The following is a 21446-nucleotide window of genomic DNA, read 5'->3' as shown; positions in this document are numbered from 1 at the left end:
GGACTGGGAGGTGCCTGTGGCTGCAGACAGAGAAACATGATCCAGAGCAAGAGGAGCAGCAGTGCTGTGGCAGGGACTGGCTGGGGGACACAGCCCAGCACAGGACCCACCAGCCCCACACACCCCCAGACATCTCTCCCGGTCTCTCTGGGTTTACATCTCTCATGTTATGCTGGAAGTTTCCCTCTGTGGCTGCATCAGTAGCTGACTGAAACACAAACACTGTTAGTCTTTAGAGCACCCTAACAATAGGAGTTATGATGGCTCTGGAATCTACAGTGTTCCTGGTGCTAATAATTAGTTACTGTAATTTAAATAAAATATTAGTAGTGTAAATAATTAAATCTGCATGGAAACATCCATCAAGAGACCAGGCAACAAAAAGAAAATCGCTTCTAAAACTTAACATCAAATTGATTAAATTTTAAGGCCTGAATTTCTGCTTCCCATGGGAGCTGGTATAGGAGAGCGAGGGTAGAGCCAGCTAGATGCTATTGTGTTTCTATGGCAACGGGGGGGTTCAAGTAGCCTCTGCCATTCCCTATGATTGTTAAAATCACTACACAGTGTATAAAGTGGCCAAGAGAAGCAACAGCCAATAAATGCAGAAAATCCTTAAATCAAAGAGACACAGAAATAAGAGATGGAAACAACCTGTTAGACCATCTTGTTCATTCCCTGAGGCCCGGAGCAGTATTATTAACAGTCTCAAGAACCTTGAAAACCTCTAAAAATTCCATCCAAGACACATGTAAAAACTTACTGAAACAGAGAGCAATATCTCAGGAAGATATAAAAGATCTTTCTAATCTGCTTTCAGTAAGTGTGTACTGAGTGTGTACTAGGTGTGCACTGTACTGAGCATGCTGAGATATTGGGTTCTCCAGCATTTGAGAAATGGGATGCAGGGGAGAAGTTTCATGGCATTACTCACCATAAAACAAGTAGTTTTGCCAAAGATAAAACATCCTATAAAAACATCCTGACAGTCGTATCCCTCCAAATTCTCTCCTCCTTGCATGGAATAGATTTCTGTACCCTAAAAACAGAAGAATTATTTTGAAGAACCTGCCTATCCATTTCAGATGGTAGTTTCAGGTGTCCCATTGTTAAGTTGCAGAATAAACTTAAAATAGAAGATATTTTAGATAAGTGTTTGTGTGACAGGTATAGCTCCCTTCCTTTTCTTTTGCAGTGAGGGCAAAGAGAAGGATTAGACTGAGTCAAAACTGGTGAAACTCTGTCAGGAAGACAGAAAGAATGCCCACACATACCAAAGCATCCTGGGTGTCAGATTCTGCAAAAGCACACATATTCTGCTCTCAAAAAAAAAAAAAAAAAAAAAAAACCAAACAAAACATATGTATTATTCAGGTGATACAAAACTGGAGAAGTGTACCTAGTCTTGTTCTCAGTATTGCAAAGCACTTTAAGACATGCAGATGGAAGGCAGTGCCCTCCCACCCAGAGTGTTTTGCGCCTACCAGCCCAAATAATTGCTCTTACACAAAACTGTGCTGCTCCAGAGTAATTCACTAAAGTGAATAGCATTAATAGAGGTTTGCTCAGGTTAAAGGAAGAGGTATCTTTTCCATAGGGATTGTATGTTGTCTTCAGGCAGAGTTATGACTACAGGTATGATTTCAGCAGCAGCACAGATATATCCTGAATGAATATAGAAATATCTGGGAATATAGATATATCCTAAAGGACTGCTACCTTCACCTTGGCGTTGGATTATTGCTGTGCTACATAACACAGTGACCCAGGAAACTGCAGTTTGTCTATAGCTACATATTTGCTGTAATGGGACATATGCCACCAAAAGTTTGAGAGGCTAAATATTGGGGAGATGAGGTAAGGGCAGGACTGTATCTCTTTCCCACACTTACCTGTCAATCCCAGCCTCTCCTGAACTGCTAGAGCTCAGCACCAGGCTTGTGCCATTTTCCAGTGGTCTCCACCTCTCCAATCTTGTCTCAGATGCATCCCTTTCTTTCCCAGACTGACAAGGGCTAGCAAGGAAAAAGCAACTCATCTCTGGAGCAGAAGCTGCCAAGAGAGTTCTTCTGTAGTTGCTGATCCAAGCTATTTTAATCTGTTAGCAATTGGGTGAGGAGGAGGAGTAATGCTCAGCAGCTGACACAGAAGTGCTGGTATCTTTGCACATGCTTTATTTTCTTGCAGCCATCTATTGATAACACTTGGGCTCTCAAGAAAAGAAGATGTCTCATCTCATATTTTTATTTAATGTTTTATCCCATCTGCTGTTCTTTACAAGTGTGGGACTCTAATTATGTTAATATTCAGGACAGTTTCCTCTTTTGATAAAGAGATGTGGACTTTGAAGCTAGCACAGCCTAGGATCCCATTACCAGGCTAGTTGCATTCCCAGTGGAAATGGGTCTTATTTTGTTTACAGATAAAAAATAAAAAAGTGGCATCATCTATTATCCCAAGGCCATTGTTTTCATTAATTTATCAGCTGCTTCCAAGGAGCAACAGAGTTCAAGAGCATTACAAAACAGTGAGAACCCATCCTGGATTGAGTTACTGAAAGAATTGCAGCTGACACTAAGAACTCCTTGAAATGTCTTAAGGGGAACTGTAGACAATGGGCTGTATTATTTAGCAGGATAAAGGTGAAGATACAGGGGATACTTGAGACCAAGAAGGCAGTGTCAGTGAGTCTACCACAAGCATCAGCTCCGGTTGTACTAGCCGGAATCCCAAATGTTAAACTCAAAGAAAGCCAGTCTGCTGAAACCTCAGCGATTTTTATTCTTTCTTCTCCGACATGTAGCCGCATATTGGACTGGCAGACATACTCTCTACTTACTGTTTTATCAGTACCTTCCTTATAATCATTAGTCCAAAAGGTGTAAAAGCATTTGAGTTAACAAATAAAATCACATTATATTTCTGGTATTTCATAGGCAGAAAATGAGAATATTTGCTGGACATTATTCTCTAGTGTCCTTATAACTAGCTAAAGACATCAAGCATAGGATGCAAAAAATAAATGAAAATGTTTCATTCAGGTTCTGATGTTTATTTACTATTGTGATACTTCACAACTCTCCCACTCCAAGCGGAGGTGGTGAAATTCCTTTCCAAGACAGATGCAATATTTTCTTGACAAGTATCAAGTGAAGGCAGCACTCTGTTATCAACAGTGCTGAATGAATCTCCTGTCTGTAATTAGCTAATAAAGCATAAGAGTCTTATGCTCTGTTAGTGGGAGAGCTTTATTGCATTGTGGGTAGCAACAGTGGGCAGAGTTTTCCCATTTCACACTTACTTGTAGCTCTTGGCTTGCTTTTTCTGCACTTGGCCAGTTTGTGGAGCACTATATGAAATTTAGTCAGATGAGTTTCTTTTACTGCCATTGTATCAGGGTAGTTATCAGCCTCTTGAGAAAATCTACAGAGAGCAATAAAACCAGATTGTCCAACCAAGCTTAGTAATTGGGTCAAAGCACTATTAGGGGTTCAAAATAATTTTTCACTCACTGTTTTTTATGAGTAGTTGCTCTATGCACCAAGGGGCAGCACCTGCCTCCCTTCACCTTTCTGAGGCTGCAAAGTGCAGGCCCTTCCCCAGGAGCCTGTCAAGTCCTTGTTTCCTGCACAGCCCCACTACTCTGAGCTGGTCCTGCTTTGGGAGACCCCAGGGGTTTTCAGAAAAGTGAGAAGATATTTTACTCCCCCTTCTTATTGACACAATTATTTGACTGGGCCAGCCTGCTGAGATCAATCTCTCCTTTACTGGGATGGGGTGTCTATTCAATGCTTAGTTCCATGGAATAGAGCTAGGCTGACTGCTCAGATCTGTGCCGCTATTGTGATGCTGGCTACCCCCTGCCATACCCACAGAAATCCTTCCAGATTCAGTGCACACGTTCTGGCATGCCATCCAAATTAAGGTCCAAATTAAAGCTGGTCTGCACTGGGTTCCTATCTCAGCACTGAATTCCAGCTGTGGTAAGCCACTAACGCTGTTACACCTAGTCTCTAATTTGAATGCATTTTACATTTCAATATATTATGACTGAACTTTAAAAATATCGACAAGAGATGGACTTTTCCTGTTTCATCAAGTCAAACTGCAGTGGAGTCAGCCTACAGAAAGTCAAGATTTGATGCAAATTGTCTTCTCTGCTGCCTAGCTGAGAAAGCAGAATCCCAGCTAGAGTGGCTACAGACACGGGACCTGTCTGCCACCAGGGACAGAGCCCTTCAGTGATGCTGCTGAGATCCACTGGGCTGTGTCCTGGCTTGGGGTCCACCTCCAGCCCACCAGGACGTAGTTGTTCACAAGTCAAAGACCCAGCAGTTTATGACAGCTTTTTGAATTGTGGAGAAGTTGAAAGCACTGAGGAAACACCTTGGCTGATTTACAGGTGCAAACTGATTGCCAATGTGGCTTTAGAAACAGATTCCACACACTTGTACATGCACTTGGTCTGACAGCTTCAGGTTAGATTTTAATATCCTAATACCTGTGCACTGCTCCACAGGAAGCTCCAGACACCAAGCCTAGGTAAGACAGAGTTAAACTAACATACAGGTGTTAAACTAACTCCCAGGTGTATCTGTGGGCAGTATGTCAGCCTTCTCCAGTGCTTCCCTCTCCCTGCTGCCCAGAGCACACTGTTGGTAGTAGCCTGTGGTGCAGATTGGCTCCTGTAAGAATAGCTTCACAAGAAGCCTGCAGTGCCAGATGAAATTAGGATGGAAAGACAATCTATACCTGGACAGCTTTTCATTCAGGTCAAAGCAATATTAATGAGAAAGGAAGTTTGAAAACAAGGTCAAGAGGGACAAGAGAAACAAATGCTCCTCTTCACAGAAGCCAAGAGCAACTTCAGCTTACAAATTCAGAACTTGTCTTGGATTATAATTGGTTTTAGCATAAGAAAACAATGAATTTAAGAGAACACAAGCTGGCTGTTAATTGCACCATGCTTATTTTCAATTTTCCTTTCAGTTGTCCCCTGTGCCCTCAGTTAGTAGAAACTGGTATTCTAGGCAAGGAAAATATCTGTTGAGTTGAATATCTCCCCATCCACAGCGAGGAACTGTACTCTGGCTCCAGTTAGATCTGGAGCTGAACAGCTGAGAGTAATACTGACAGCAAGTTCAGAGCCCTAATGTCCCCAGAACATTTCTTGTCTCACCTAGCAGCAGGGTGGATTCACAGTGAACTTCCTGCAAGAAAAGGTATATTAGGAATTCCAGGAAACCCTGAAATAGATGGAACAAGTGGCACACAGGAACATCACATTTAGTTTTTGTAAGTTTGTAGTGGCTTATTAAAAATACCCATGTAGATTTAGAAGTCAGATAGCATCAGCAGTGAATGTATTTTGAGAAAATGTGATTCAAGTTAAAAATGTGGCAGGTGGCAAGAAGTAGCAAAGGCCAACTGCTTGCAGGAGTTGGGGACAAAGTGTGACAGCATGACTGGCAGTAAAGGGTCCTCTTTAGCTATAGTCTGTCCTGGAGTATCTGAACAAGGTGGGCAGAGCAGGACAAGCCCAGGGATGGCAGTGGCATCAGCAAAGAGTCCAGATCATCCAGAAAGTCTGTGGCAGTGAGGGAGGTCCAGGGTCAAGACACAAAGTCAATCCACAGGTCAGGGTCAGGTCCAGTGCAGGTAACTAGCACCAGAGACATGCTTTCATCTGCATCTGCAAATTTCCTACAAAGTACAAGATACTTTCCATATTAGTTACATTAATTTTAGGAAACTAAAAAAAGGGGGGGAAATTCACTCCCAAAATGAACAGGTTGTATTTTAAAAAATTAAACACAGTATAAATAAATAATAAAGAATAAACAAAACATGTGGTGACCATCCTGTACTCAGCCTTAACACCCCCCCTCCCCAGTCAGGGTGGAGGTCAGGAGAACGGCTGGCATAAACTGCACGTAAAATGCTGAAACAGTGGCCAGATCTTGCAAATCTTGGAGGGATGAGTACAATGATGGCATCTCAGAGAGAATCCTTCTTCCCACTTCTCCTCACCTGTGCCCTGTGGGTACCAGCTTTTCCAGAGCTGGAGGGAGATAAAATGGCTCTTTTCCAGCACAAGGATCTCACTGAGTACTGTAGTTCAGTGCAGTGCTAAGCCTGCTGGGCACACGGCTGACCAGCACCAGACAAACTCTTCCCAGTCCCTGGACTAGCCTGACACAGACCATCTGCAGCATCACTTGTGCAAAAACAGGAGGAGCAAGTACTCCCTCCCTGTGCCCCCTGACAGAGCCCAGGCAAAGCTCCTGGATCTGCTGACTGAAGAGGTGTGAGGTCAAGCACAGGAGCTGCCCATCCAGCCAGATACCTTTTCCAATAACCTGCTCAGTGGAGGAAGCACCCAGGTCCAATGCCAGCTCAATTGTCTTTACAGGTGTTTTTATCTCTATTTCAGAAAGAAATGACAGCTGTTTTGTTCCTTCACTCCAGCTGAATACTGTGGCTTTATGCTCAGCAGATGTGCAGGAGGGAAGATAATTTTCCATGACAGCAAGGCCAGAAGAACTACAGAAACTCTCTCCCTCCTAAGCAGCTCACCTTTAACACTGAACAGTGTCAGAAGAGGGAAGACAGCACGGTGGTAATTCACTGAGAGGGGGCGTACATGGCAGGGGCAGCAGCAGCTGCTGCTTCTGCTTGTCCCAAGCCGAGACTCACAGTCTTAGTGCACATTTTACAAGAGCAATCTTAGGGACAGAGAGAGTGATGTAAGGTAAGAAACAAGGCAGTTAGGACAAGGTTGTGGTTTCTGTAATTGTAAGTAAGCAACTTATAAAAATAATAGCCATTTTGAATGTTGCAAGAGATGAAATCAAAGCCATAATATTTAAATAATAAAAATGGACTTGCTTAAATTTTATTTAAAAACTATAATGAAATTGCTGCAATGGGTAGCTTTTGTTGAATGTCTGCAAATTATTCGCATTGATCTGGTAATAATAGGATATGGAATGCTTTTCATCACCAGAGAAGCTGTAGTTATTAGTCAGCCTTAAGGTTGTTGGTTCAGTTCATTATTTTCAATTATGCTAATGGAAAAGCTGGTGTGGAGAAACGAGGCTGTTGATTTTCCTGCAATTGCTGGAACCCAGGAGCACTACATACCTCCCCAGGTCTTTGCTCTTACCAGCTGTTTTTGTCCAGCTGGTCAGAATGTCCTGGACCCACAGACAGGAAATACAGTTGCTTGTTTTTTTTAAAAAAAGTAAAATATGTTCTAAAGCAAGGCAGCCACAATCAGCCTTAGCAGTACCCCCACCTCACCTGCTGTTCTTCTAAGCTGTACTGTGGAGCTTATCTAGGAGGCAGGTGAAATGAAAATATCCAAGTCAGGGAACATTTGTTTTCCTAAAATCTTCCCTGTTTGCAGGCAAAATTCTTTCAATGGAACAAGTTGTTCACGTGCCATTGTGGAGCCAGGAATAAATGAGCACTCATGCAGGTAGTCAGCAGTTCTGAACTTCATTCACTGTTGGTCATTAGGAAAGGTTCAGGATTTGGCTCACTTACCTTGTGCCACGAGCTAAGCCTCAGGACACAGCAAACAGTGACAGGTGGCTGTAAATGGCATGCAAAAAGACATCACATTGAATTCTGTGGGTCACTTGCAACTAGACAGATTATGTCATGAGCTGGATTCAGTCTGCTGAATAATAGCCATGTCTTTTCACCACTGGGCAAGGGGCAGACAACAACATAATTAAAAGCAGTCAATAAAAAATACAGGCAAATAAGGAATTTTATAGTGTTGCATTTCTATCAGCAGGTTACAAGGCAAGACACTTCAGGATTTAAAATGGGTCAGAAAAAATGACAAAACCCAAAATAATGCAGAGAAAAATACATAGTTTAGGCAGTGATGCAGAAGAAAGCATGGTGTGGTGTGTAAAGTGTCTCTCTGTGTGTCAGAGACACCTCTGGGCCCCTACAGCTGGCACAAACTGCAGTGAGAATGGTTGGGGTGAGATGGCACCCTGGGACAAACCATGGGACAAAGGCTGCAGTGAAGGTAGAAAACAGACCCAACTGAACTGGAAGAAACTGCTCTCCTCTACCAACTGTTTCAACAGCCAAAATCTCTTTTGAGATTCAAAGAGTATTTTTTTTGTGTGTGTGTATATATACACGCATATATACACTTAATGTACTCCCAGATTAGAGCTTAATCTTCCGCTACAGTTTCCTTCTTAGAGCTGTTCTTATTTGCATAACTAGAATGAGGACAGTACAGTCTTTTGTGTGCTTTTTTTTTTTTTTTTTTTTTTTTTTTACTCAAGACAGGGGCACCACCTAACGGCCGTTGGATCCCCGGCTTTGCTTCCCTGCAGTTTCCTTACCAACTGAAACTACAGCTAGCAGAGAAGAAATCCAATTGTTCAACTGAGTTGCCAGTTACTAATCCTGAAAACTAGCAGGACTCCTTACGTTCCACATCCATGCACACCCACACGCTCTCAGCCTGTATGCACGACTGATCTTCAGAAAGAAAATAAAGCCTCCCTGAGTCACGAGACCCTGATGGCATCTGGCACAAAGCAGGGACGGCTCTGGCTCTGAGGGCTGGGCTAGCTCAGCAACTTGAGAGCAGTAATCCCGTGATCCGATAGCACTCTGTCCTAAGCACTTTCAGCCTTTTGCTTTTGTGGTTGGGCACCTGAAACACCATGAGCAGCACAGGTCAAGAACCCCCTAATCATTATAATTGCTCACAGAATCTGTGATGTCCCCTGAAGATAGTGAATTTCAAGGACAGGGAGAGAAGAGCACTTCTTGTGCTGTTCTGAAATCCAAACACCTGTAGTTTATGTGTTTCGAGGAGCTGAATAACTATAACTGTAATTTATTCAGATAAGAATAATGCCAATGACAATATTTACCAGCAGAATCTGTTACAAAGACAGGGAGAGTGTGAAGTTAGGAGAGACAGTCTAAAGAGCAAGTTCTTGTAACACACCTAGGAAGAAATTTATTCTATGCACGCTTCCCTTCAGCTTTAGATCAACCACTGGTTTATGGCATGCTCATGGGAAATTCAGAGATTACTCATTTTCTATGGACATTGGCAAGGCACAATTCAATTCCTGCAGGTTTGCCAGCTTGCTATACACACCGATGTCACCAGATGACACAAGGAAAAACGACGCACCACAGCTATGGTCACGATGAAGAGACTAATTTATTTCCTCTGACTCCAATCATTTATAGTTCTCAAAAGGTGCCAGTGGATTGGAGGGTGAACGTGCCACCTCGCCAACGACACTGGACAAACTACCTGTACATCAAATTTCTTCGCCTCTATGAAGGAATGCAAAACAATAGGTTATTTACAGAAAGTTGTGTGAGAAAGTTCTCTACAAGAATGTAAACTCAGAAGGGTTTAGAAAACTCTTAAAAATGAGGGTGACACACCTGTACAGGAAAGTTTGCCCCAGTTTAAAGTCCCTTTTAGGAACTACTGGGAAACTTATGCAACTAACCTAATAATTACATCAGTAAAATCACATGAGAAAAAGGGCACCATAAAAGACTTTGGGACACACTTTGGGACTTGGGAAGGAACACGCTGTCTGAATAATTTCTCACAATAACTCATAAAAACTTTAAAAAAGTAATACCCTTTCTCCTTATGCTAATAGGGCAAGTCTAACTCCAGGCAAATTTTGAATTTGTGTAAATGTCACCTGTATAGCTGGGGGGAATTCTTCACCTGTACCAAAATGCTTCTTACACAATAGTCTTTTACCATCCATGTGCCTAGACCTGCTTCAGCTTGTCATCTTTACATAGTCATCGTTCTCCAGTTACCTTGAGTTGTGCACAGCTTCTATCAGGATCACTAACTCCTGCATGAGTCTCTCTGAAAGTTTGATAATTTTCTAAAAATTTCAGTGGCTCTCTAAAAAGCAATCCCCCATCAATCCCACTTATTTAGCATGATATGCTAAGGAAGTGCTTTCATTTTAAGATAGTCTGAAATTCATAACAAAACTTTGCATTTTATTTTTCTTATAAATATGACAAATACTATTTAATCTCTGAGTATTACATAAAAAGAGGTGGGAAGTTTCTGTGGCTTTCTTCTTTGTTTTCAGAGATCTACTTGTCAACCAAAAGTAAAAAAAAAAGGCCACAATTATTGCAGCAAGCAAGGGCTTCTGTAGTACAGTGCTAGTGCCAGAGATACTGCCACTAAGCATGTCCAAGCTTCTTGCTTTGTCACAAAACCTCCTTAGTAGCCAGATGCAGACAATTACCACCCAAGCTGATGAAAGTACAGTGTACCTTTTCTACCTTTTGAAAAATGCCAGGCTTTGTTTGTTAGATTTGACAAACAGGGACCTAACCTGATTTCAGCCTTAATAAAGTAGCAGTGTGGGCAACTTGCTCTCTTTTTGAAAAAGGATAAGAGGAATCTTGACTGATATGACCTTCATTATAGTGCTATTTTTTATAGCAAAATATAGCATAGTGTAATATAGCATAGCATAATATAGCATAGCATAATATAGCGTAGCATAATATAGCAAAATACGGCAAAATAAATATGGCAAAATAAATATGGCAAAATAAGGCAGCAAAATAAGGTGGCAAAATATGGCATAGCCTAGCAAAATAATATAGCAAAATATGGCAAAATATAGCAAAAAAAGCAAGACATGGCAAGCTATGGCAAGATACAGCAAAATAAATATAGAAAAATACAGCAAAATATAGCAAGGCCTAGCACAATATAGCATGGCCTAGCTTAATATAGCATGGCATAATATAGCATAGCATGGAAAAATTTGGCAAAACATGACAAAATATAGCAAAATATAGCAAAATAAATACAGAAAAATATAGCAAAATACAGCAAAATAAATATAGCAAAATATAGCAAGGCCTACTATAATATAGTATGGCCTAGTTTCATAGAGCATGGCCTAGCCTCATACCGCATGACCCAGCTTCATATAGCATGGCCTAGCATAATATTGCATAGCCCAGCACAATATCACATGGCCTAGCAGAATATTGCATGGCCCAGCAAAATATTGCATGGCCTAGCTTCATATCGCATGGCCTAGCTTCATATCGCATGGCCTAGCATATTACAGCATGGCCCAGCCTCATATAGCTTGGTCTAGCATAATATTGCATGGCCTAATATGGCGGCCGGGGGTCCCCGGGGTCCGGCCGGCCCGGACAGCGCTGTGCTGATCAGCTCAGCCCGTCTGGGCCCTCGGGCCAGCTCCCAGCCGCAGGCGACTTAGTGAGAAACTCTGGAGTGATTTGAGCTCTGTGAGTTCAGCTCTCAGTGATTTCAGCTCCTTGCTCACAAGTGCCTCGGCAGACGCAGGGATGGAGAGAGGAGAAGCCTGTGTGGAGTTCCGCAGCGGTGTCTTTCTTGGCAGCTCCTGCGGAGGTTTCCAGTGACAGCTCCTCTGCCGAATTGGGCAGAGACGGGGTTTATGTAGGATACTGGGGTGCTGGAAATTGTCCAATGGCCAGGGTTGAGGAGAACATGACCTGTAGCCTTACAAAGAGATAACGAGGGTCCGAGGGCGGAAGAGGGGCTGCTTTGGTCCACTCATCATGACTCTGTATTTCTTATCTTAGGCGAGTGACCGCCATGGAGGCCTTGCAGGGCCTCTGCCTGCTACTGCCTAACATCATATAGCTTGGCCTAACATCATATAGCTTGGCCTAACATCATATAGCATGGCATAATATAGCATAATAGCAAAATATACCAAAATAGGGCAAAATAAATATAGCTAAATATAGGTAAATATAGTAAATATAGCTAAATATGGCAAAATATGGCTAAATATGGCAAAACAAGGCAAAATAGAGGAAAATAAATATAACAAAATATATATAGCAAAATATATCATAGCATATATGCTATATAAATGCTATGCTATATTATAGAATATTATAGCTATATAACTATAACTATATTATTATAGCTATATTATAGCTATATAATATAGATATAATATAGCTATATTATAGCATAATATAACATAGCATAGCATAACATAGCATAATATAATATAATATAATATAATATAATATAATATAATATAATATTTATTTTTTTTTACTACCAAGAGCATCTAAAATCTGCATGTGTCCTACATGCACCACAGCAGCAGGCAATGCTCTGCACTGCTGCAGGAATCAGCTCAGGTTAGGTCACAGCAGGTCAGTAAATAATCTCTAAAGCACTGAATAATTCAAAGGGTAATTTGGTGGTCAATGAATGTCAGACCCTTGTAATTCCGTAAATCATCGCTGCAAATAATCAATAACTTCCATTAAACAATGAATTTTACAGTTTCTTCATTGCCTGTCAGTCCCACATGAGTATGAATTTGAGGCAGGTAATTGTATCTGCTCCAATAATTTTGATGATTTGCATAGTAAGGAAGCCAAGCTGAGTATATTCACTCACATTGAGAAGAATGTGTAACATGTCCTACCCAAAGATACTGCAGTAGAACACCATCTCATGAACACAGAGGCTCCCAGACTTTGAGATTGCTGTGTTTGGGTTCATTTGTAACACTTGGTTTTACATAAGCTTCATTTTTATTTCCTGATTTGCTTTTAAAAAAAAAAAGGAGAATCTTAAAATCATGAACTGCCTGACTTCTATGGACTGTACAATGGGTTCTGTCAGCTACTTAAGTGAGCTGAATCTGAATTTTAAAAGTATTTACATCTAAATATGCTAACCTTATTTTGACTTCCTATGAAGATTTTTTCCGAGCATACCCAATAATATCTAAAAGTATCTTTTAACTAATCTTCCTTATATTGGTCCTTTAACATTTTGAAGTGGACATGTTCTTTTTCTGTGCTTTCTTCCAAGTAAATTTATCTCCAACAAGGAACTGCAAGGCCAGGGATGTTGACATACAGACAAGGAATGGGCAAACCATGAAAAGAGAAGCTGAGTGACATCATTTCCACCTTCAGCAGAATGAAGGTGTCAGCCTCAGTGTCCCCTGTGGCCCAGAACAAAGCACAGGTCCTTTCAGTGCAAGAGTCACCAGCTCTGCTGGGCAGTTACACCTGGGTAAGGCAGACCTAACATGCCTGAAGTGGTTCCCTCACCCCAGAACAGTGACTGTCCCCCTGGGCAGCACAAAATCAATTCATGGGCAATAATGACCCTTTTTTCTGAGGCTTGTTAATAGACCCCACAAAGCATAGAAAGTTTTGGGTTCCTTTTTGTGGTGCTGATTTTATGTTCCCATTGCTATTATAAAACAGTGAAATCTAGAGGAAACTAATATATTCATTTATTTAACCAAGAAAACTGATGAGCAGATTACCCAAGGTTACTGTACCTGCTTCAAAGATTAAACATCATTTAGAAGTCAAAGGGCAACTATTTATCGGCTGCAACGTATTTAATTCAGAGCCTTGAGCAGGATTAAATTTCTCATGGGTATTTGTGCTAATTTCAAAGGCTAGACTGACAGACAGTGTCTGAAAACAAAATTAAAGAGGGATGGATTTAAACAGAATGTTTTTCTTTCCAGAATCCAAAGTTGCCTTATTTTTCAGTTGCTGGACTGAAAAATACTTCCACGTCCTTGGAGGATCGAGGGCTATCAAAACAGACAAAAGGAAGATCTGTGATTTAGTGGCATCACAGTTCACATGGTTTATATTTCTACTAAGCTCCCTGTGCTGTTTCACAGACCATGTGGCTTGGGATTGCTTTCAGACACAAAACTATGCACGGAAGTACAGATTTAGATACAACCTAAGATACATCCACAGATATTTGGTGCTTCTGAACAATCTGTATTGAATCAAACCTGCTTATATTAAAGTATTAAATACATGTTGTCTTTAGAAATTTTCAAAGGCATCTTTGGGAAGTTGTTATGTGGAAAATGTAAGTAATTGCTTTAGACCAAAAGGACACTATGCTATCTGAATAAACAGAGCCTGCAGAGTATCTTTTAACATGAAGGACTATTTCACTTATAATTACTACAGCAGCAGCATTGGATCTTATTACTCTAGCACATCCTGTCAACAAAACATATTTTTCGGTTTCTTCTTGATTAAAACAACCAATTTTGCATTTCTTCAGTTATCACAATGCACTCTGAGGAAAAAAAAAAGTGAGAGAATGGTCTGAGATAACTCTGGGAGTAGGAGAAAGAGGAGAGTATCTTTTGAATCCTGAGAAAGTGCTGAATTTTTTACCTGAGAAAATCCCCAGGGTGAGCTGGAACTCTCAGCTGCTGTCTCATGTTGTGGATTCACCCTGGTAGCAACTCAGCCCACACAGACATTCACTCATACCTCTGCCCCAGAGTGGGATGGGGAACATAAGAGAATTGAGAGGGCAAAAGTAGGAAGACTTGTGGGTTGAGATAGAGACAATTTAACAGTAAAGCAAAATCAAAACAAGACATTAATTCAATACTTCTACAGCTAGGCAGGTGTTCAGCCATTGCCAGGATGGCAGGGCTCCAGCACACGTGATGGTGACTGAGGAAGACAAACACCATCACCCTCAACATCCTCTCCTCTCTCTTCCCCAAGCTTCTGGTCACACATTCAGATCACTGCACCATACCAGCTACTTGGAAGTAAAGCAACATTATCCCAGTCAAAACCAGTAAAATGAAGTACTCCTATGAAATTTGTTGGCCAACCATATGTAGTCATAGTGAATGATAGGAGAAAAAAAAGGATTTGTAAGAGAAAAGAAAAAGCATTTTGAAATTAACTAACCTCCTTCTTGAGAACCTGCAGTGAACAAGAAGACCCAGCTTTCAGCCTTGCAATGGGCATCTGAGAGGGAAGCATTCTTTTGCTGGATTTGAAGATTTCTTCTAGGGAACAATAATCAGTGCTGTGGGCACCAGTTGTAAATTAATGACCAGCTAAAGGATTTGGCTTTGGACATGAACTGTAGCAAGTTATTAATTCCGTAAGCCCCTGAGCCAATGTCATGACTACTACAAGCACTTGAGGGGTTCCATTCTGTTAGGAGTCAGGCTCGCCCAGCTCTATTTACAGTGTCACTTGCCAGAAAAGGCAGAGCTCATGGAAGCGTGTATCAGTGGCACAGGAATCCTGCCCAATGCATTCTTTCAGGTCATGCCACTTCCACAGGTTCTTTGCACAACCTCTGACCTGATCCATTGCCAAAATCCTGGTCAGAGGGAGCTTGTGTCATTTTTCCTTACAGTACTCATTACCTACAGAGACAACTCTACAGGAGTAGGTCACCCAGCATGTATAGCAAACATTGCTCCAGCACTGTGGGCCTTTTCCATGAGCCTTTTGTGAGCTCCTTGGAGCCCATACTCTCAGTAGAAGCAGAGGAGACAAGATTCAGATAATGGAGTCACTCAGATTTTAGTTCCATTGCTAAAAAATATGGTGCTTTTCAGTCCCTTCCAAATTTCAGAATTTCCAAATCTGGGACACAAACAGTTTAAAAGGCAGAAAACTAAAGCTGGACCCCTTTAGTTTTGCACAAGAGCTGCTGAAAGTGAGTGACTAGTCAAAGCCAAAGAGCAGATCTGTGCTGATGCTGATTCCTCCTTCTGAGCAGCTCTGATCATAGCTGCAGAATTTAACATGCTTTGTAGGATGCCAGGACACAATATTCACATTTGAACTCTACCAGCACCCCCCTTGATCTGCCTTCTCCTCTCTGCAGGGCACTACTGGCTGTCACAAAGCTTTGTCATGCATAGCCACACATTTGCAACCTGCACAAAGACAAAGCAACAGCTAATTGAATTTTCAGTGTAAAACAAGAAGTAGGACTCTTGGAGAAATAGGCAATTGCAGGGTTTCTTTACAGTACCTGCAGTGTCCCTGTTCCTCGTTCCCCGGCCATGGTGTCAGCCACCCCAAGAGAATCCGCTGCTGTGCTCCATACTAGCACCTCTGAAATGATGTGTCTGGAGAGCTGCACGCTGGTTCAGATCACTCCAAAGCCCCCTTAGTGGTTAGTGCTGTGGGACATTAGTTCTGGATGACTAATTATTTGGTTTAAAAACAGGTCTTTTGTTTCTTGGGCTATAAAGACAACATGACCACTTTCTGTACTTTTGACCCCAGGGAAAGAAAAGCCACAGATAATAGAATTAAACCCTCATTTCACTTGAGATAATATTTGTATTAGCTCCCTTAGTAAAATGTCATGTACACTGCCAAGTCTGCAGGTTATCACTTCCACAGTTGGAGTGTTTGGAGACAGGGCTTGGAAATAGGGGGTATTTGGGGGAAAGCTCTGAGAATTATAAGACCTGTAACTGTAGAACTTTTTTCCTACTCGGTCTGACATTTCCTTCAAGACTTGAGCTCAGACAAAATAACAGTTAGGATATTTTTTATTGGCCCAATACTGAAACATTATATAAGGTTTCAAGGCCACACCAATTATTTTTACCCTTTTTTTAAAGGCTCTCTGTAGACTTTGCAGGGAAAAGAATCAACACATTCAACTGTGATTCCAATTGTGCTCATCTTTCAAGAAATTATTTTAAAATTTTAAGCACCATGAAGGAAGAGTGCAAGTTCTCCCCACCAATACTCAGAGCTTTTTTCTTTATAATTCTGAAATCAAAGCAACAATAATAAAGCTTCTTGGCCAAGTATTAGTTTAAGACATTTCATGCCATTCCAGGGAATAAATGACCACTCCCTCCTTTTTCCAGCTGCAGTCATGTTGTGTTTGGATGCCCAAATGGTTTCAGGTAAGATTAGATTTTTCCATAACATGGGAGCTAGTTCTACCACTGCATTCTCTTTTCCCCAGTATGTTATCTTTTTTGCTTTGTAAATGGCAGTACAAATTCTGCAAAACAAACTATTGGAAAAGAGGGAATTTCAACCTCTGACATAGGTAGCATGCTGAGTAAGTTGGGTGATCAAGTAACATAGAGGTTTTTAGATTGGCTTGTAATGAGGAAATAAAGTTGAAGAATGTAGCTTGAGAAAGTACAAGCCCATTCTTTAAATATTCATTGTATCATCAACACTTTGCTGCAGAACACCACTCCAGCCTTTGCCATGAAGGAATCTAAACTATCAGTTCTCTACACTTTTTAGGGTGCACATGTTCATTCAGTCAATATACCACAGTGTAATATTTTCCTTAATTCACAGCTCCTGACTGTTTCTCCTTTCATTTTATCTCCATGCTGGAGTTGTAGAGGCAAAGCACAGGCCTGGTGTGTCTTCACACACAAAGCTGGTTTTTGTGGGCAGGGCAGGGAGAACTGCTGCAGCCAGTAGAAGGAAAACAAGAGAGAAAGAAAATATTTTATCTGCTTTGTGCCATATACTTTGATGCCTGGTTACAGAATAGTCAGTCTACAGTGACAATTCAATTCCCCATACGATGCCACAACTGAGACCTGACACTGTGCAGGTGGTGTTTAACCAGGGCATATGCATATACTGATCCTCTTTAATTCTGCATCCACTTCACAAGCCAGTGTCTGCTGTGAGATGCTCTAGAATGTCTGTTTGAAGCACTTGTCCAAAACCACTGAGAAATCTGACCTGTAAATAAGCTCTGGGAATGAAATGCACAAGGGTGTAAGGGAGAAAATTTGCAGAAGGCAACTAAAGCAACCTATATTGCTATGACTTATCTGCAGAATTCTGGGATTGGAACAACATGAAAAATGGAAATAAACAGATCCTGAAGTAATTCCTCTTAGGTCCTCTTTATGCTCCTGGCAATGGCCAATCCAGCAATACTGGCCAAAAAGAAACATGACCTTGCATAGAGGCGACTGGCCTTGTTACTCATGGTCACAATGAGAAGCACACCCCAAAGGTGAACTATTCTGCAGTCACCACAGGAGACAGGCACTCGTCAGTCAGGACAGGAACAGCCCCAGCTGTCAGACAGTGGAAGCTGGAGCCTTTACTCATCACTGCTCCAGATTGCTTGTGCTTTCAAGGGTCCTGTAGACCCTTGAAATCAGTTTTCCACTGATTTGATACATATATGTGTGTGTGTGTGTGTGTGTGTGTGTGTGTATGTACAGGTGAACAGACACACACATAGATTTGTCTGGCATTGTCTCAGGAATTTGGATAGATGTTTATCGGAATAATAGGCAGTGCACCACTTCAAACCTGGCATACAGCCCACCTCTGCATCCCAAAAGCAGGCACTAGATAGAAGAGTCTGTGGTCTGGAAGGACAGCTATACAATACACCATTTTTAAGGACATAAGTGGCTACTTAGTATACACTGTGCTATAATAACAAATACAACATTAAAGGAAAAGCATAAGGATCCTTTGAACAGAAATCTTAAAAAAAAAAATATTAAAAAACCCTATAAAACTTCCCACAACAGTTTAAATGGATTATTAAAAAAAAATAATACTATTAGTAAAGCCTTTAAAATTCCATTTGAAAAGGATTATTAATCCAAAATCCCAGAGAGCAGTTGTAGATAATTTCTAGTTGTCTTACTGTTCAAGCAGTTTTCCCCAAGAATTTCCACTACTCATCCTCTGTTTCCAAAAGAAAAATGAATGAATGATGGGTCTTCAGGGTTTTTTGTATTCCAAACACTTAATATTGAGCAATACACAGGATCCAGAAAAAAAGAGAAATCTTTCACATATCCTTTTTCAGCTTTAAAAATGCTGCAGAGGATACAAACACTATTTCTTCTCTTTAGCAGGTCACTTGTAATAGACAAGCTGCTTGTGATGCATTCCATGCTGGGACCAGCTATAAGCCATGCATCTGCTGAATTTAGGAATAAAGAGCTGGTCCATAAAATGTGGAATCAGAGGAGTGGCCTCAGGGGCATAATGGTGCATTACTGCTGTGAGATCAGAGTGTTTCACTGAAAGATATATACTGTTACAGGAAAAGGGGTTCCATGGCTTTTGATTCTGCCATTATTTATTGTTGCCATTGCTCATTTTCTGTGATGCTGGATCACACGGCAGAAAGAACTGCAGAGTGCTCTGCAGCTTGCACTGGAGCTCACGTTATTTGCCATGGCAAAGGAATTTTTTCTTATTAGAGTAAGTTGTGTGCAAGAACTTTAAAGCTACTGCTCATCTAAGTATTAAAAACATTAAGTCTAGGAATAGCTAGACTCCTTTATTTCCTAAGAAGGTTACAGACAAGCATTGTTCCTTGCCAGCTTGATGAAGAGAGAGGAAGGATGAGCAGGACCCTGGCTGACCTTCCAAAACAGACAACGTCATTTAACATTAGTCTCAGACACAGTTCCAGCACCTACCTCAGCACTTTTTTATATCAACTAAGGGCAAAAATCTACTCTGCTTTGCTCAGACCTTAATTAATAGAAGTCCCCAGGCCTTGGGAGGAGCTTCTTACCAGCTGGCCATTATCAGCCTTAATTATTTACTAGATATACCTGGCACCTGTGACATTTATAAAGCAAGAGCCAGTGACTGTGGATATATTTCCTAGGCTTTTTCTTATGTAAGTTGTTCTCAACAGCATAACTCATCAGTTTATCACTCCTTAGGTTTGCTGGATTAAAAATATGGATTAAAAGTTGCTTCGGTTAATTATTAATTGAACTAGGCTCATGAGTCATTTAAGTCCAGGAACAGAAATGTGTCTCTTTAGAATCAAGTGTCTGTATATGTTCCTACAGCTGGAGGTGCAGATTTCTGAGTGCCATTTGGTAGTTCCCAGGCTCTCGGAACTGCTGTGGTACCTGCCTGCTCTGAGGTTGCTCTGATAGGCTGTTCCTGCTTAATAACATCATAGATACAAGCAGCCTTGTCCAAAAAGACCAAGCAGGGCTGAGTGACAAGCAGGGATGGGTTCCACATGTTGGGAGCTGTCACTTTCACTGCAGAAAAAGGTGTCTGACCAGGATGGTGTCTCTGGAGGCACTGAGCCTGCAAATTGGGCAGCAGTGGCAGTACTGTCACCTTCTGTCACCACTGCACACCTGCACTGCTGCCCCACAAGCAGGTGTAGCCCTTCACCCTCTCCTTCACCCTCTCCGAGTGCTGCCAGGAGCACCAGCAGACAGACAGGTGGACCTGCAGGCTGTGTGAAATGCCCAGTACTGTGCATATGGGGTGCTTCTGTGCTACACATCTGGTTTGCAAAGATGATACTTTCCTTGTAGAAAGCCTTTCCCCTGTCACACAAGGTGGTTTTTATTTCTTCTGAGCATTTCTTGGCATCTGCAAATGGAGTTTCTATGTATGATGCCAAAATGAGCTTCATCTCTGTAATCCCAGATCAAGAAAGGGCATCCAGAAGATTAATTTAGGAATTTTCTCTATAGGGCTGCTCCTGGAGAGCTCCAAAACAGACCCAGAGACCCTAGTTTGCTCTGATTGTTTAGGTCTCACATTTTTATTTTGGCCCAGGCTGTTAGGAACAAGTGTTTAAAACATCTTGAATGAGGCCTGTACTGACCCTTTCCATCCCCTGTCAGTCTACCCCTGTAGAAGGGGGACTCAGCATCATCCTCCCACAGAGGGCAGAGATTTCAGACTGGAAATTATTGTTAGAGGCTGTGTGAAGGGTTAGAGGCTAAATGGGAATTTGTTTTTTATAAAACAGTTTCTCCTGCACTACTTGTCAAATGCTGACCTCAGGGTCCTATGTTTCCCATATTAGATTGATGATCTCATATATTCTGCTAAATGTGGTATCTATTTTGCTAGATATGGCATATTAATATTTCTTTTGAGTTGCATTTACCTTACATTCCTGCTAGAGAAACAACAGCTGAGAATTTTGTATTGCACTGGAATTTGTTGTGTGTTTTTTGGTAAAAGTTTGTGAACATCATTTGAAGGTATTGGGGTTTTCCCAAAACAAATATGGATGCCTGAATATACTGCAAGATATTTCACTGAGGTCACACATTAATATTCTGAAAAGGTAACAGGTTGGTCAGTGCCTTTAATACAAATGCCATATGAGAAATATAAAACTTAGAAATGGCATATATATGCATATTAAGCCAGAGCCTCAGCAAACTGGTGAGAAAATGTAATTACAGCAGAATGTAATTCAGAGAAGTGGTCTGTACAGCCGCAGACTCATCCATGGGCACATATCAGATCAGCCAGCCCTAATCCACTCCAACATCAGTGCTGAAATGGCCAAGTCCCTTCTGGACTTAGAACAAAGAAATTAATTGCAGAAAGAGAACTACATCCATTTTGCAAGGATAAGTACTAGGTTATGGGTATTCATACCTTTTTGTAAAAAACTTTCTTGAGATAGTTATTCTCGTGAACAGCCAAAGCAGACATCCTTCAGACAATGGAAACTGAAACTCCAGAAACAGTTCAGGATCAATCCCCTGTTCATATACAGTCTTTATTTACTTTAAATCTGGGTTTGGAGGAAATTGGTTTTGATTTTGGTTTGGGTTTTGTTGGGTTTT

This window comes from Vidua macroura, chromosome 21 (assembly GCF_024509145.1).
Source record: "Vidua macroura isolate BioBank_ID:100142 chromosome 21, ASM2450914v1, whole genome shotgun sequence".
NCBI classification, from domain to species: domain Eukaryota; kingdom Metazoa; phylum Chordata; class Aves; order Passeriformes; family Viduidae; genus Vidua; species Vidua macroura.
The sequence above is the reverse complement of the archived record's forward strand: the minus strand, read 5'-3'. Positions refer to the sequence as shown.